The sequence below is a fragment of the Bactrocera oleae genome, chromosome 4 (genome assembly GCF_042242935.1).
Source record: "Bactrocera oleae isolate idBacOlea1 chromosome 4, idBacOlea1, whole genome shotgun sequence".
In the NCBI taxonomy this organism is placed as follows: domain Eukaryota; kingdom Metazoa; phylum Arthropoda; class Insecta; order Diptera; family Tephritidae; genus Bactrocera; species Bactrocera oleae.
Genome location: NC_091538.1, coordinates 27,554,212 through 27,569,454, shown reverse-complemented (window position 1 = coordinate 27,569,454; position 15,243 = coordinate 27,554,212). Strand labels below are relative to the sequence as shown.

The 15,243-nt window shown below is 36.9% G+C and overlaps 1 protein-coding gene across 9 annotated transcripts in view; it reads left to right on the top strand.

Moving 5' to 3' along the window:
* shot (dystonin-like protein short stop) overlaps positions 1-15,243 on the top strand; it is a 155,025-nt gene that overhangs the window by 20,921 nt on the left and 118,861 nt on the right. The window lies entirely within an intron of this gene.

Here is a 15,243-nt window from a genome sequence, read left to right as displayed (position 1 = left end):
GACGTGTTAGAGTATTTTTTTAATATGAAAAAAATGAATATCGCGCAGTGTTAGAAGTGTATAAGGAGTGCTCACATTCAAAATGCACCGTTGAATTTTGGGCTGGTGAATTTAAACGTGGTCGTACTTGGCTTGAAGACGATCCACGCGAAGGACAACCAAAAACCGCAACCACACCAGAAATCATTGAGCAGGTTCATAATATTGTTAGTGATAATCAAAGTTAAACTAAGCGTACGAGTACTTCATATTTTACTTAGAGAATTACATATGAAAAAGCTGTTTGGAAAGTTATTACCACACACGTTAACAATTCAACAAAAACTGGATCGAAAACAAATTTCTCAGCATAATTTGGAGCGTTTTGAAGCAGAATAAAACCGATTTCTTGCGTCGTTTTATAACTATAGATGAGACTTGGATCTACCACCACGATCCTAAACTGAATCAAGAACGTTTACAGTGGACTGAAGCTCCAAAGCAGGTGAAGTCATAACGATCAGCAAAAAAGGTTATGGCATCAGTTTTTTTGGGATGCAAAAGGAATTTTGTTGATTGATTATCTGCAGAAAGGTTAAACAATCAACTGAATATTATAGCAGCCTTTTGGCTTGGCTGGATGAAAAAATTCGTGAGAAAATACCTGGTTTGCTGAACAAAAGCATAATTTTTCATCAAGACAATGCACCTGCTCAGAAAGGTGTTTTAAGAATGACAAAATTCAAAATAAAGTACGATTTGCTTGAGCATCCACCGTATTCATCAAATTCGGCTCCCAACGACTACTACCTCTTCAGAAACCTGAAACAATTCTTTCATTGAAAACGTTTTTCGTCGAATGAAGAAGCTATTACAACCGTAGACGGGTATTTTGCAAAGCTTCCGGAAAGTCATTATAAGGATGTCATAAAATTATTGGTGGATCATTGGAATAAGTGTATTGAAGTTAAGGGAGATTATATTGAATAAAAAAGTATTTCCTACCAAAAACAGTATTTGTTCATTTCGAGCGCAGAAAATTTTCAACCAACTTGTATGCTCCTTGGGGCATCAATTGTCAATTTATTCCCCAAGCGCTCCACATATGGGTAAATATACAGAATTTGGTACATTGCAAATTCGAATTGAAGCTGTTTTCAGTTCACCGCCACTCACATTACTCTCGAAAGATCCCTCTAATTTTACAGTCCTAACTATTTTCTCAAATTCCCACACAGGCCACACCTGTGGCAGACTTGGAGTCGCTATCATTTATAAACCGATGGAAAGAAATAAAATTCTCCATCACTATTTCATTTCTATTTTATTATAATTTATTTAAACGAATTAATAAGTTAATTTTACCATCTTACCTTGGTCACAATTATTGAAGAAAAAAAAGTCGGAGTCGATTGCTACGGGTGCTCGGAGAACTGATCGCGTTGGCACAAGTAGTGAAGAAAAAAAAGGGAGTCGATTGATACGGGTGCTCGGTTCGCTAGCGAAATCGAAATGCTAAAAAGCGGGTGGGATCCTTCTGTCAGTCCCTTATATATCGGCTGATGTCTTCATGGTGGTGTGATCGGTGTTAAGTTGTATTTGTGTGCGTGTTGGTGCATGGTGTAGTGATGTGGAATGTATGGTAAGTAGGTGTGGAATGTGTGGTGTGAATTGGTGTAGTGTGACAGTGTCTTACGGTGAGGGGGGATTGAGTGGTCATTTAGCCATCCCGGCCCCCCTAGGCAAATTATTAGCCTAGTAGTCGCTGCAGCTGTTGTAACGTTTCCACAACGCTGCTCAGTCCATTGGAACGACGTGGTTGCGGTCTAGGCTGTCGACGCCGTGGGGTTACATTCCGCGGGTGTACCGCACGAGTGGAGGGTCGAGGTCCTGTTGCGCGGATTCGCAGAGTAGGTGGCCGACCAACGTCGCGCCTCGAGGTGCGATGAAGGAGTGTGTGATGTGGTCTGCTGCAAATTTGGCACAGACCCGTGGACACACACTCTTGAGTCCCATGCGTATGCGATAGGTAATTTAGACAGTGCCCATGTGCCTGGGCAACTTGTTGTCGTTGCAACGGTCGCATGCTCCTGAAAATCCCACAATGTTGCAGACGATGTGGGCGCCGACAAATGGGACATCGTATACGATGTGCCTCTGAAGGCGGCGATGATAGCGTCCGTGAAGGTCGCGTGCCACCGCGAGGAACTGGTGCTGACCTAGGTGTCGTTTCAGGTGCGCTTGCAGGGGCAGTTGCAGCTGCAGATCGGGGCGTTGGGGTAGGCCCCGTGCGTGGCACGTTGGTAGCCGACCGCACAGTTGGCGTGGGAGTAGTTGGCATATCCACATCCATGTTAATCTGTATGAAAAAGTTGTTTAATAATGCAGACTTGTCATAGAAAGGATATGGATGATCGTGCCACGTTATGTGGCATGAATGGGTCATCGTATTGATCGACCATTTTTTTATTAGGTATTTGTTATTTAAACGGTTATTAACGAGTTTTTCGGTTTTTTGCTTATTGATTTGGTTATTTTATTGAATTGCGGTAGTATCGGTTGATTGTGTGCGATTTGCTGTGTCACTATTATCGGCGGTTGAGAGAAAGCATAGCTTCACGAGCGGTCTGGTTAGCATTCCGCTTTGTGTACGAAGATCAACCACTCGTATGTGACCGTCGGAGCCGTAATGTAGCTTTTCTATGCGCCCAAGCCGCCATTCGGTAGGAGGTAGACAATCATCATGGATAATGACACAATCTCCAAGCTTTGGTGCTTGTTCAGGAGTCTTCCAACGGTATCGTTTATGGAGATCCTTTATGTATTCTTCTTTCCATCGACGGCTGAAATCGTGATGGAGAATTTTAATTCTTTCCCAGCGATTTAGTAAGGATAGCGACTCCACGCCTGGCTCGGGTATGGCCAGAATGGGTGTTCCTTTGAGAAAGTGCCCTGGAGTTAAGGCTGTGAAATCGGAGGAATCTTGCGAAAGGATTGTAAGAGGCCGTGAATTGAGAACGGCTTCAATTCGAATTAATAATGTCGTGAATTCTTCGTAATTGAATTTGTAATTTCCAGCTACTTTTTTGAAGTGGGATTTGAAGCTTTTTACAGCTGATTCCCATAAACCACCCATATGAGGAGCGCTTGGGAGGATGAATTGCCAATTAATGCCTTGGGGCGCGTACTTTTGTACAATCTCAGGTGAGACTTGTTTGATAAAGTCCACAAATTGTTTTTCGGTGGCTCTTTGAGCACCGATAAGTGTTTTACCATTATCGCTCATGATCTTCGATGGAAAGCCGCGTCGACCGACGAAGCGGGCAAATGCCGCAAGGAAAGCCTCCTTCGTCAGATTAGTACAAAGCTCAAGGTGCATTGCTTTTGTCGTAAAACAGACAAAAACAGCCACATAGTCTTTCATCAGAGTGGGAGACCTTAACATGGACGCCTTTATTTGAAAAGGCCCAGCAAAATCGACACCTGTGATGGAGAAAGGGAGAGCAAAGTTGCAGCGTTCCGGAGGAAGTGCTGCCATAATCTGTGTTCGCATCTTTTGCTTGTACGTTGTACAGATTTTGCACAAGAAAATGCACTTCTTTATTTGGGGCTTGAGTCGGGGAATGTAAAATTCCTGGCGGACCATATGTTGCATGAGGCGATGTTCGGCATGAAGCATTAATATGTGGATATAATTGATGAGTAGTGTGGCAAGTCGAGACTTCTCTGGTACAATTATGGGATGGCGTTCGTTATACGTTAGGCTTGAATTGGCCAGCCGACCATTCACACGAAGAAGACCTTTCGTGTCGAGGAATGGATTTAGAACTAAGAGGGGACTTCTCTTGTCAATAGGTTTTGATTCTCTCAAAAGTGATATATCGCGGCTGAAGTAGCGCGCTTGCGTAGATGCGATAAGAGCGACCTTTGCTTTTTGTAAGTCTAGGTGCGTCACTTTATCGCATTGGGAGTGTACTGAAGTTACTCCTTTAAGTTTAATTTTGAGTCGCTCTATGAACTTGAGCATATAAGCGATTACTCTGAGGGCTCGTGGGAACGATGAAAATCGTTCGAGAATGTCAGTATCATCCACTGTTGTGTGAAAAGAGTCGATTTTTCGACTTTCTGGGGCAATTATATTGCGCATGGGCGATTGTGGCCAAGAATCGGGAGATTCTGTTAACCAACGGGGGCCATTCCACCAGAGGGTGGTGGTGGCAAGATGCAGGAGTTTGCATCCTCTTGTACCTAGATCAGCCGGATTGTCAGCACTGGCTACATGTCGCCACGTGGCTGATCCTACTAGGTCAAGGATTTGAGACGTTCGATTGGAAATATACGTCTTCCATGCATGTGGTGGTTTTTCTAACCAGGCGAGTACGATTTCAGAATCGGACCACAGATATAGTTTGTATATTGCCATGTTTAAATGCATTCGCACCATGGATACTAGTTTGGCTAGTAGTAGCGCTCCACACAGTTCAAGTCGTGGCAGACGTATTGTTTTTAACGGAGCTACTTTTGCTTTTGCTACTAGTAAGTGGCTTGTGGTCGCAATGTCGCTTTGTGTGCGAACATATATAGTTGCGCAATATGCCTTTTCAGAAGCGTCACAGAAGCCGTGTAGTTCGACTTTGTGCTCTGGGGCATAATTTACCCATCGTGGGATTTGTATCTGTGAGATATCATGTAGATTGCTCGCAAACTGGGACCACTTTTCTAAACGCAGTGGTTTTACTTGTTCGTCCCAGTCGGTACCATCTAACCATAATTCTTGTATTAGAATTTTGGCTTGTATCATAACTGGCGAAAGCCATCCTGCGGGGTCGAAAAGTTTCGCCACAGAGAATAGAATTTGCCGCTTTGTTATGGCAGATAATGCAGATATTGACTCTGTAGTGTATGAAAACTGGTCAGATATCGCATTCCATTGGATCCCCAGAGTTTTTGTTGTACTTTCCTTTTCGAATTTAAGGAAATTAGTATCTAACAAATTTTCATGTGGTATATTTTTTAGAATATTAGGGTGGTTCGCCGTTGTCTTTTTCAACGGAAACCCTGCGGTTTTGAGGGCTTGTATCACTTGTGATAGTGACTCGTATGCTTGTGGAAGACTGTGACTTCCAGACAAGATATCGTCTACATACGTTTGTGTTTTTAACACCTGGGTTGCCAGAGGAAATTCTGACTTGGTGTTTTCTGCCAATTCGTGCAGTGTTCGAATGGCTAAATATGGAGCACAGTTGACGCCAAAGGTAACTGTTTTTAATTTATAGTCGCGGAGTGGACTATTGGGAGATTTTCGGAAAATAATTCGCTGAAAATCTTGATCGTCTTTATGTACGACTATTTGTCTATACATTTTTTCGACGTCTCCGTTAAATACGTATTTGAATATACGCCAATTTAATATGAGGAGCATTAAATCTGGTTGGAGCGTGGGTCCCGTAAATAGAATATCATTTAGGGAATTCCCCGAGCTAGTGGATCTTGATGCATTAAAGACAACTCTTACTTTAGTTGTTTTTTTGTCTGGCTTTACTACTGCATGGTGCGGCAAATAAAATGAGTAGTATTTGCCGTTGATGATTTTTTCGCATGGGCTTATTTCCTCCATGTGGTCTAAATGGAGATATTCTTCCAACACACCATCATATACTGGTTTGAGTTCGCCTTTTTTAAGTAGGTTTTTTCCATACTTTGTATTGCAGAGGTGCGAGAGTGACCTAAGGCGATTGTGTTGGGAAATTGTTGTTTTAGTGGTAGTCGTACGACGAACCGACCATTATCTGATCTAGTAGTTGTGGCTTTGTAAAAGTCTTCACAATACTGATCTTCTGGGGTTGTAATTGATATAGGGGGGAGCTCTTCTAACTCCCAAAATTTCTTTAATTGTGAATTGAGGTATTCGTTTGAGATTTCCTCAACCTGAGTAGTCATGGTTGTAACTGGTTCCGGAACTAGTCCACTTAGGATCCAACCGAAAATAGTATTTTGTGCCAGAAGTGTATTTGAAATTTTCTCAATACCTTCGAGTATTATCTGTGGTATGAGATCGCTGCCTAATAGAAGGTCTATTTGAGCGGGAGTGTTGCAGTTGGGATCTGCCAGCTTTAGGTGTGAAACCTTTTGCCAATGCTTGCTATTTATGTGATAGCTTGGAAGCATATTTGTAAGTTGCGGTAAGACTATAGCTTCTGCTTGTATGTGCTTATCCGCTTGGGGGGAAATTAGGGTAATGGGGCAGATTTTATTTGAGTTTTGGACTACTCTTCAGACCATTCCCGTGATTTCAAAATTGGCTAGTTTTGTCGGCAGTTGTAACCTATTTTGAGCCCTAGACGCTATGAAAGATCGTTGTGATCCTTGGTCTATTAAGGCTCTAAGTTTAAACAGCTCTCCTCGGTGTTCGATGGAGACGACTGCTGTGGGTAGTAGTACTCTACTTTGAATTTCGCTGTGTAGCGTTTGGGTTTTTAATGCTTTTGAGCAGCATGGTGCTTCTTGGCAATTTTCGGGACTTCGCACTTCGGGATTTGCTGTTGCAACTAAACCCGTGGCTCTTTTCATATTTGCGCTGTTTGGGTGTGAGCTGGAATATGTGCTGTAATGCAGCATTGAATGATGTCGTTTATGACAATAAACGCAATTAAATTTGCTTTCGCACTCTTTAAGAATATGTGCATGTGATAGGCAATTTGTACAAAGTCTTTTTGTTCTCACAAAATTGTTCCTATCGACAATATTTAATTTTTTGAATTTATCGCAAGATTTAAGTTTATGCCCTCCTGTACACAGTTCGCATGACGTTTGTTTATACTGTTCGGATGTGAACGATTGATTTTTAAAAAAACTTCTATTTAAATTGTTATGGCTACTGGTTTGGGGTCTATTAAAGCTTCTATTGAGGTCGTTTTGAGCTCTAACTAGTTTTTTGTCTACCCTTTCTGCTATTTCATATTGGGTAGTTAGAAATTCTTTCATTTGCTGCCACGTTGGGCATTTTTTCCGAGATGAGAGCGATTGCTCCCACAAAAGTAACGATTTTTCTGGTAATGCCGCGGTGCATATATTTACCAGAATAGGGTCCCAGCTGTCTGTGGGAATATTTTGTGTCGATAAAACCGACAAACAATTAGAAACAGTGGATTGTAGTCTAATAAATTCCTCACTTGTTTCTTTCTGAATTTTAGGCAAGTTCATTAGTATCGTTACTTGCTTATCGACCAATATTCTTTCATTTTCGTATCTCGCTTTTAGAGCTTCCCAAGCCAGATTGAAATTATCGTCATTTAGTGCGAACTGTTTGACTATGACGCCTGCTTGACCTTTTGTTTTGTATCGGAGGTGATACAATTTTTGTGCATTTGTTAATTTTGGGTGGTTTATGTAAACGGCTGTAAACATGTCCCGGAAGGACGGCCATTGTTCATAACCACCATGAAAGATTTCGGTATCACATGTGGGCACCTTGAGATGGATGCCTGAATTTGACTCTTGACATTGAATTTGTGGCAGCTCTACTCTCGGATGTGGAGCAGGTGCTATGGCTTTAATTAATTTTAATTGATCCGAAATCATTGCTTTTGTTTCTTCAAACTGGTCTAAGCAGTTTTCGTACTTGGCGTAAGCCGAGGATTTAAAATTTTCTGGTAGATCTGAGTCGTCAGATTCTACTATTGCCTCATATGCAGCTTGGAGACGTGTCCAGAAATTATCAAGATTTTCCTTTTTGATTTCTAATACCGATTCAGAATTGTCCTGAATCGGTGAAGATGAAAATCGAGTGCAGTATCGTATTAGACTGTCACTCTCAGAGATAAATTTGGTGTATGAAATATCTTTCACCCGTTTTTGTTTTGTAGCACCTTGCTTTGAGCGTGTAGCTTCTGCAGGTGTACATGGACTCTTTTCTGCAGAAATCATTTTAGGTACTTTTAGCGACTGTGTTGATTTGGATTCTTTTGAATCTGAGCTCATTTAGAAAATAAAGAAATAAATTTAAAAATCCTCAGTGTCTACCGATGGAATTCAAGCTATATGCTTGTATGTAACTAAACTCTTTTAGGTAAATAGAGTTTTTTTTTGTTTTTTACAAAATTAATTTTAGCTTTCGTATATGTGTATAACCGCAAACTCTTTTAGTTAATAAGAGTGTTTAATTCGAATAAAGTTTCTTAAATACGCGAATTTATTTTTTTATAATTACTGGTCGTATTTGTTTTTATTTTATTAATTATCGAACTTGTATTTATTTTATGTTTTTATGTCCTTATGTAGGGGTATGTAGGTACACCCTAATGCGTGGACTTGTAGATATGTATTTATGTACTTGAGCAATTGAGAGCTCGTTGAAGAGATCAATGCACTTTGTACCTAGGTATACACGAATTATTGTGCTGAAATGTTTGTGCGCAATCCTGCTTGTGTTTGTTTGCCAAAGAACAAGGGGTATTGCGGGATATTTGCCAAAATGGACTTTGAAGCAATTTTTAGTTGAGAATTTTGTATATTGTGTTTAGCTTTCTTTTACCAAAAAAAAAAATTTTATTTGATTTTTTTTTTTTTTATTATTAATTATTTGTTGCTATTTAACCGCGCTGTTTAATCAGTTTTAAAATAATCGATATTTAAATAATTAAATGAATTAAAAATATGTATTTGTACCCACTGTATGTGGGTTATGTGCATAGGCAGGTCGGATGCCGTATGTACAAGTGCGTATGTGTACGACTGTGCACGCGTGATATTTCTCGCGGTGAGAGAAGAATGTGGAGAAAAGTAAAATTTGTAATACGCAGGTATTTTGCCGATTGCGCTTATGTTACTTTATTCTGATATAATATATATGTAAAAATATAAGTGAGTGTTTAGTTATAAGATTTATCGGCAAATGCAATTTGCATATTGTTTGCCGATTGAATGTATATATATGTATGTTTGTATGTTTGTCTCTTTGCTGTAATTGTTATTGTGCCTTTAGCTTACTTATCGTTACACAGTCCTGCTTATTGCTTTATTAAGCCTAAGGGGTACTGCCGGAATTCTTCGCAAGTAAATACTTGAATTTTTATTTTTTATTTTGTGGTTGTTGTGTGTATATATATATACAAATGTAAGCACATAAGTTTAGGCAATCAATAATTTGTTAATATAATACATATATACATATATGTGTAAATATAAGTATATATGTATATTAGTGTATTAACCCAATTTTTTGTTTTTTATGTATCTGTTTTTTGAAATTTTCCGTTAACGTTAGGAAAATTTATAAGTATATAGTACTTAAATTTTTAGTTCCGTTTTTTTTTTTTATATATACTTTCCGTTAACGTTTCCTGTACCCGTGGGTTCAAACTGTTACAACGGATTTTCCTAGTTTTAAGGGTATACAGGATTTAAATACAAACATACATATATAATTAATAAGAAAAATGAAAACGATACACTCACTTTGTCTCGCCTCAAGGGGGTTTTGGGGAGAATGTAAGCGGTTTAATTTAGAGGGTTTTTTGGGTTCCTTATTTCCCAACTTCCTTCACTCCAGCTGTCCTGATGCCTATTGTGCAGCTCTCTTCCTGTGTTTTGTTGTTGTTGGCTGCTATATATTTTGTTTTAGTCTCGCGCCCGTTTTAGATTAATATTTTTTTGTTTTTTTGTTGTATATTTTCGGGTTTCGCGCCGCGTTTAGTTGTTTTGTTTTTTGGTTTCGCGCCCGTTTGTTTTTGTGTTGAAGTAATTTTTGCTTTTATGTTTTTGTAGCACAGTTAATATGTTTAGCCTCTTTTCCACTTTTTTTTTTTTCATATGTGTATATGTACGTATGTACGAACATATGTTCGGTCACTCAACTTCACTAATCTATTTATACATATGTATGTATGTATGTATATATGTACAAATATTTCTTTTTGTACGGTACACTGCACTCCGCTTATATTCACATTTGAAATTTTTTTTTTTTTTTTTAATTTTTGTTTTTTTTTGTTTGTTCACTTCTTGGCACCGCACCTTTGTCACTGCACCTTTTTGGTTTTTGTTGTTTTTATTGAAATATATATATATATTTTTCTTTTTTTTTTTTTGTTCAATATCTGTCAGATCATCTTTTTCGTTTTTATTCACTTTTTGGCACATCACCTTTTTCGTTTTTGTTCACTTTTTGGCACATCACCTTTTTCGTTTTTGTTCACTTTTTGGCACTGCACCTGTTTGTTTTTTTTTTTTTTTTTGTTTCTTTTTATGTTTAATTTCCCCTAGTGCCGTCCACTAGGGCTCGAAGGACCATATTTAAACGAATTAATAAGTTAATTTTACCATCTTACCTTGGTCACAATTATTGAAGAAAAAAAAGTCGGAGTCGATTGCTACGGGTGCTCGGAGAACTGATCGCGTTGGCACAAGTAGTGAAGAAAAAAAAGGGAGTCGATTGATACGGGTGCTCGGTTCGCTAGCGAAATCGAAATGCTAAAAAGCGGGTGGGATCCTTCTGTCAGTCCCTTATATATCGGCTGATGTCTTCATGGTGGTGTGATCGGTGTTAAGTTGTATTTGTGTGCGTGTTGGTGCATGGTGTAGTGATGTGGAATGTATGGTAAGTAGGTGTGGAATGTGTGGTGTGAATTGGTGTAGTGTGACAGTGTCTTACGGTGAGGGGGGATTGAGTGGTCATTTAGCCATAATTAAAAGGTCTTCTATAAAAGGTATCGGTGGAAAACTCTTCTAAAGGGCCAGCATTTTCAGACTTTGTTTTTGTGTTACCTCATTCCCTACAAAAGCAAATAAACCCGCAAAATAAAAACCCCTATTATGGTTTTCAACTCCACTCGATTGAATTGAACTTGAAGTACAATAATTCAACACTTTTGGTCGACATTTGATTGGAGTTGCCAACCTAAAAAATTAAGATTTAACAGATAAATAATAACTGAAAATGAAAACAATTTAATTAGGTATTGCTCACGAAAAGGTAAATAATTATTGAAATGGACATTAATTAGGATCAATGATGACAAAAATGTTGGGGCCAAAACTGATGTGCTGCGCATAAGAAAAAGTATTCGCGATCACTCAAATCCATATGAACCACCAAGTAAGCCAAAGTTTTATTGACAATTCAATGGCTTTTAAATAATTATTATTGCATATTTATAAGTTATTTTCGTTTTAATAAGGAATCATTGCGTTTTTTACTAAATTGTATGAAGGAACGTTACCACAAACTCTCCATTTCCTTGGTGCCGGTAGCTATCAAAAATGCATTTTAAATGATTTTTACTTTGAGCTGAAGCAACCTACGATATATATGGTTGTTACAAAGCCTGCTTTTATATATTATGAACACCATATTTGTGTGCTGTGAATAAACACCAATAGCTGAAAAGGAGCAAAACGCTTAAAAAATTTAATTTTACTCAAAGAGAACTTAGATTGTATCGACTGTTTATGTTTAAAACACTTCCCACGGACCCTTAATTTTATTTTAATGTTTCCAAACTATAGCTTGTCACGTCCAGTTTCAGGAGTTTACTTCAAGAGCTCAATATACCTTTCTATAAATTTTTATATAATAACTGATGAAAATAGTTTGAAATTATAAATAAAATAGTTGTTTTTACCCATCTTCCATTTTTTGTAAATATTTTTACTAAATTAATACTGCAATTGCTTGTTAGCAGTTAACTTTTGTTGATACTCTACTCAACCTCACTGTAACAGAGTTGAAACAAAAAAATAAGCAAGTACTTGCCAACAACTTAAACCTACCCAAATCTTTACTATTGAGAGTTCTCGTAAAATTTAGTGCTTTACTTGCATTACAACACCGTTCTAAAAGTTGAATGATGCATGAGACATAATTTCATGGCGACTGTACTTAAGTATTAAAAAATAAAGATCGCGGTTGTAAAAGTTTAATATTTTTTTGTATACCTATAAATTTCGCGTTTGGACATCACAAATTTTGAAATGTGATGTCACAAAGCTTTTGACCCGCCCTACCCCTTGTCTCGCAATGTCACATTCAAGTTGTGACGTAATTTATGGATAGCCCCTAACCAACTTTTAAAGTCCATCTGGTTCTTTGACTTTACAGTATACAAATCAAACATCACCCCGTTTGGGTCAGTACTTCTTTTAGCCAACATATACCTGATATAAATATTTTCGAACTTCTAGTGGATTTTGTACCGTGGCTATCGGTCAATGTGTAAGGAATCTTAATGAAATTCAGAAAGAATCATTTTTATACTCTCGCAACTTGTTGCTACAGAGTATAATAGTTTTGTTCACCTTACGGTTGTTTGTATCACCTAAAACTAATCGAGTTTGATATAGGGTTATATATATATAAATGATCAGGATTAAGAGACGAGTTGAAATCCGGGAGACTGTCTGTCCGTCCGTCCGTCTGTGCAAGCTGTAACTTGAATAAAAATTGAGATATCTTTATGAAACTTGGCCTATATCCCATATAACATTATTTTAAATTCCATCTGATTTTTTCACTTTCCAGTATGCAAATCAAGCAACAATGATTATATCGGCGTAAAACTTTGCGTGAATAATACGTTTAAAGTATGCCACCTTGTGACCAAAAATTATCTAAATTGAACCAAAACTGTTCAAGCCCCTAGGTACTGAATATGTGGACCCCAGTGCCTATAGTTGACTTTTTATTATTCTATCGTTCAACATAGAACAAGGCGGCAGGATCCACAAAGAAATCTAAAAGGAGTATATCATTTGACTTTGCGAAAGTATAAAATGTTCGGTTACATCCGAACTTAGCCTTCCTTACTTGTCTAATAACAGTTTATCCACTTGCATGTGATTGTAAATAATGAATGCAATACTTCCTACATTTTACCTTGCGAGTGTATAAAATGTTTGGTTATACACGAACTTAGCCCTTACTTACTTGTTTTTAATTAAAATTCAATTTGAATTAATCTACTCAGTGGTTTTAATAAAGCTGTCTTAATAAATAGAACATAGTGGAACTCCACACAAAATTAAACGTACTTTTCTATTTAAAGTATTGTGCTCCCCGAAATTGAAACCTACCATACCTAGTCTTATTGTTCTCCTTCCCTCTGTAGTGAACCAACTAAATTTAGTGGAACACCAACATGGCTTTCATTAAGAGCACAGCACCACCCCAGCACGTATGATTGCACAAAAATGACGGCGTGCACTGGAATTAGTGATACTAAAAAGTGTACACCTATCTCTAAGTGGTTTCCCGCTTCTTCACTGCATAAATATCTTTCCTTCTAAATCTAACATCACATTCACAAACTGTTCGAAAGAGTACAGACTAGACTTTAATATTGTATTTTTGTCGATGATTTCAAATTTTCGCCAGTATACAACTCCCAACGACTGCGGTTTTAGTAGTTTTGAATAAACCATATGTGGGGTGGTCGGGGTTACATGTTCGCTCTGTATTATGAAATGTTGAAAACAAATATATCCTTTAAGTTTGTTTGAATTTCTAGTAGTTTGTGAGATATATTTAACCGGTTATAGGGCAAGAGCGTCCCTGGTTTTGATTGTGACTACCAATTTCAAGTTTTTGTAGCTTAATTTACTTTTGACTTATAGTTTTGTAGGTACATTTTGGATAAACAAACAATTTGTCTTACACAACATTTCAATTTATACGAGAGCAGATTTTTAAGTTAAGAAAAATTTGTTTTATCGATTTTTCATACTATGAATATTATTGCGCAGAGTTCAAAAATATATATGCACATAATTTTATAATTAAGAGTATGTAACTCCCTTAATCCATATATATCCACCTTGAGTGAAATTTTTTGTCGGTATTTAACCGTTGAATTATTAGCGGAAGTTGAATAAACCCTAGTTCCGTGCCCTTGGGGCTGCATAGAGGAAGTATTTTTTATCAGAAATTATGTATCGTATAGGGTTAGACGAGTTATTGAGGATTTAACTCCTTCCTAACCATTTTTAACTAGTACATGCCATTCTTGTTATGGCAAACTATAAGAATTTATGTTAAAGTTAAAATAAAGCTTTTAAAATAAACATTTTAGAAATCTAAAACTCATAAATAATTTTGGATAGTTCAAACTTATTTAAAACAAACATTTGTTACATAAAAGTATTATGATTCAATTATAAAAGCCAAATCGACAAATTGGCTTATGAGGTGTAATCGGTTTGTTTTTTATTAGTTTATATAGTTCATTATAAGTATAATAATAACATTTTTTACTTCAAATTTACATTCATACGTATAATTTTTGTTTTCATATATAAAATCTGTTTGGTTTATTCTTTAGAATGAGATTTGTCGAATGGTAGTCTTCATTAATTATCAATAATAAAATTAGTTTCGTAAAATTTGGCCAACAAGGGGAAGTGGTGGATTTCAAATTGTTATACAATAGATGTGTCGTATATGAATTTTAATTATGTACGTCATCGTAGGATAAAATGAAAATCCTGGTACTATAAGGGTATCACATTTTAAGGATATCAGTACTTATTTCACATAATTAAATATTTTGGGCTTTTATGGGTTTATAACTTTTTACTGTCAATAAGTTTTCACAACATTCATTTATATTCAAGTTGCTATATAATTTTAGATTTGTGAAAATTCTATGGCTTATAATTATTATCTGTGAGCGGAGTTGAGATTATTGGAAATTATACTAAAAATGAAAGGTCGGTTGGTGGGTTGAGGGCAAAATGTTTAACTAGATTTTAAGGTTGTACTAAGGTGTAACTAACTATTAAATGCTAACCTATTAAACTGCCAGCTTTGGTTTAGAAAAATTTAGATTAACAATACCTCATCAAGCAAGGTAAGAAGTTCGTACTCCAAATACGCGAATTATCTACTGCAAATTCGAAATTATAAAATCTAAAGTCATGAGTGGGATGATTGTAACACATCTACAATGTATTAGCAGATATTATAGTAAGTAGAATCGTAATGTTTTTTATGCATCCGTATATGTACCAGAACTCGCCAGGGAGTTCTTTATTTGCGACTTCTGAATTTGCGATTTTGAAAAAAACAAAAAAAAAATTGGTGTAAAACGTATTATTGTTATTATTATCATGATTATTTCAGTTATTATTGAAGTTTTCTACATATGTACAACCATTGTTTTTTGCTGAAAGCTGATTGTAGGAGAATAATTTACTCTTAAAAAATTAGTTTCCAAAAATATTTATCGTTGAGTTCTCTCTTAATGATATTGTGAATTAGTTGGCTTTGATCGT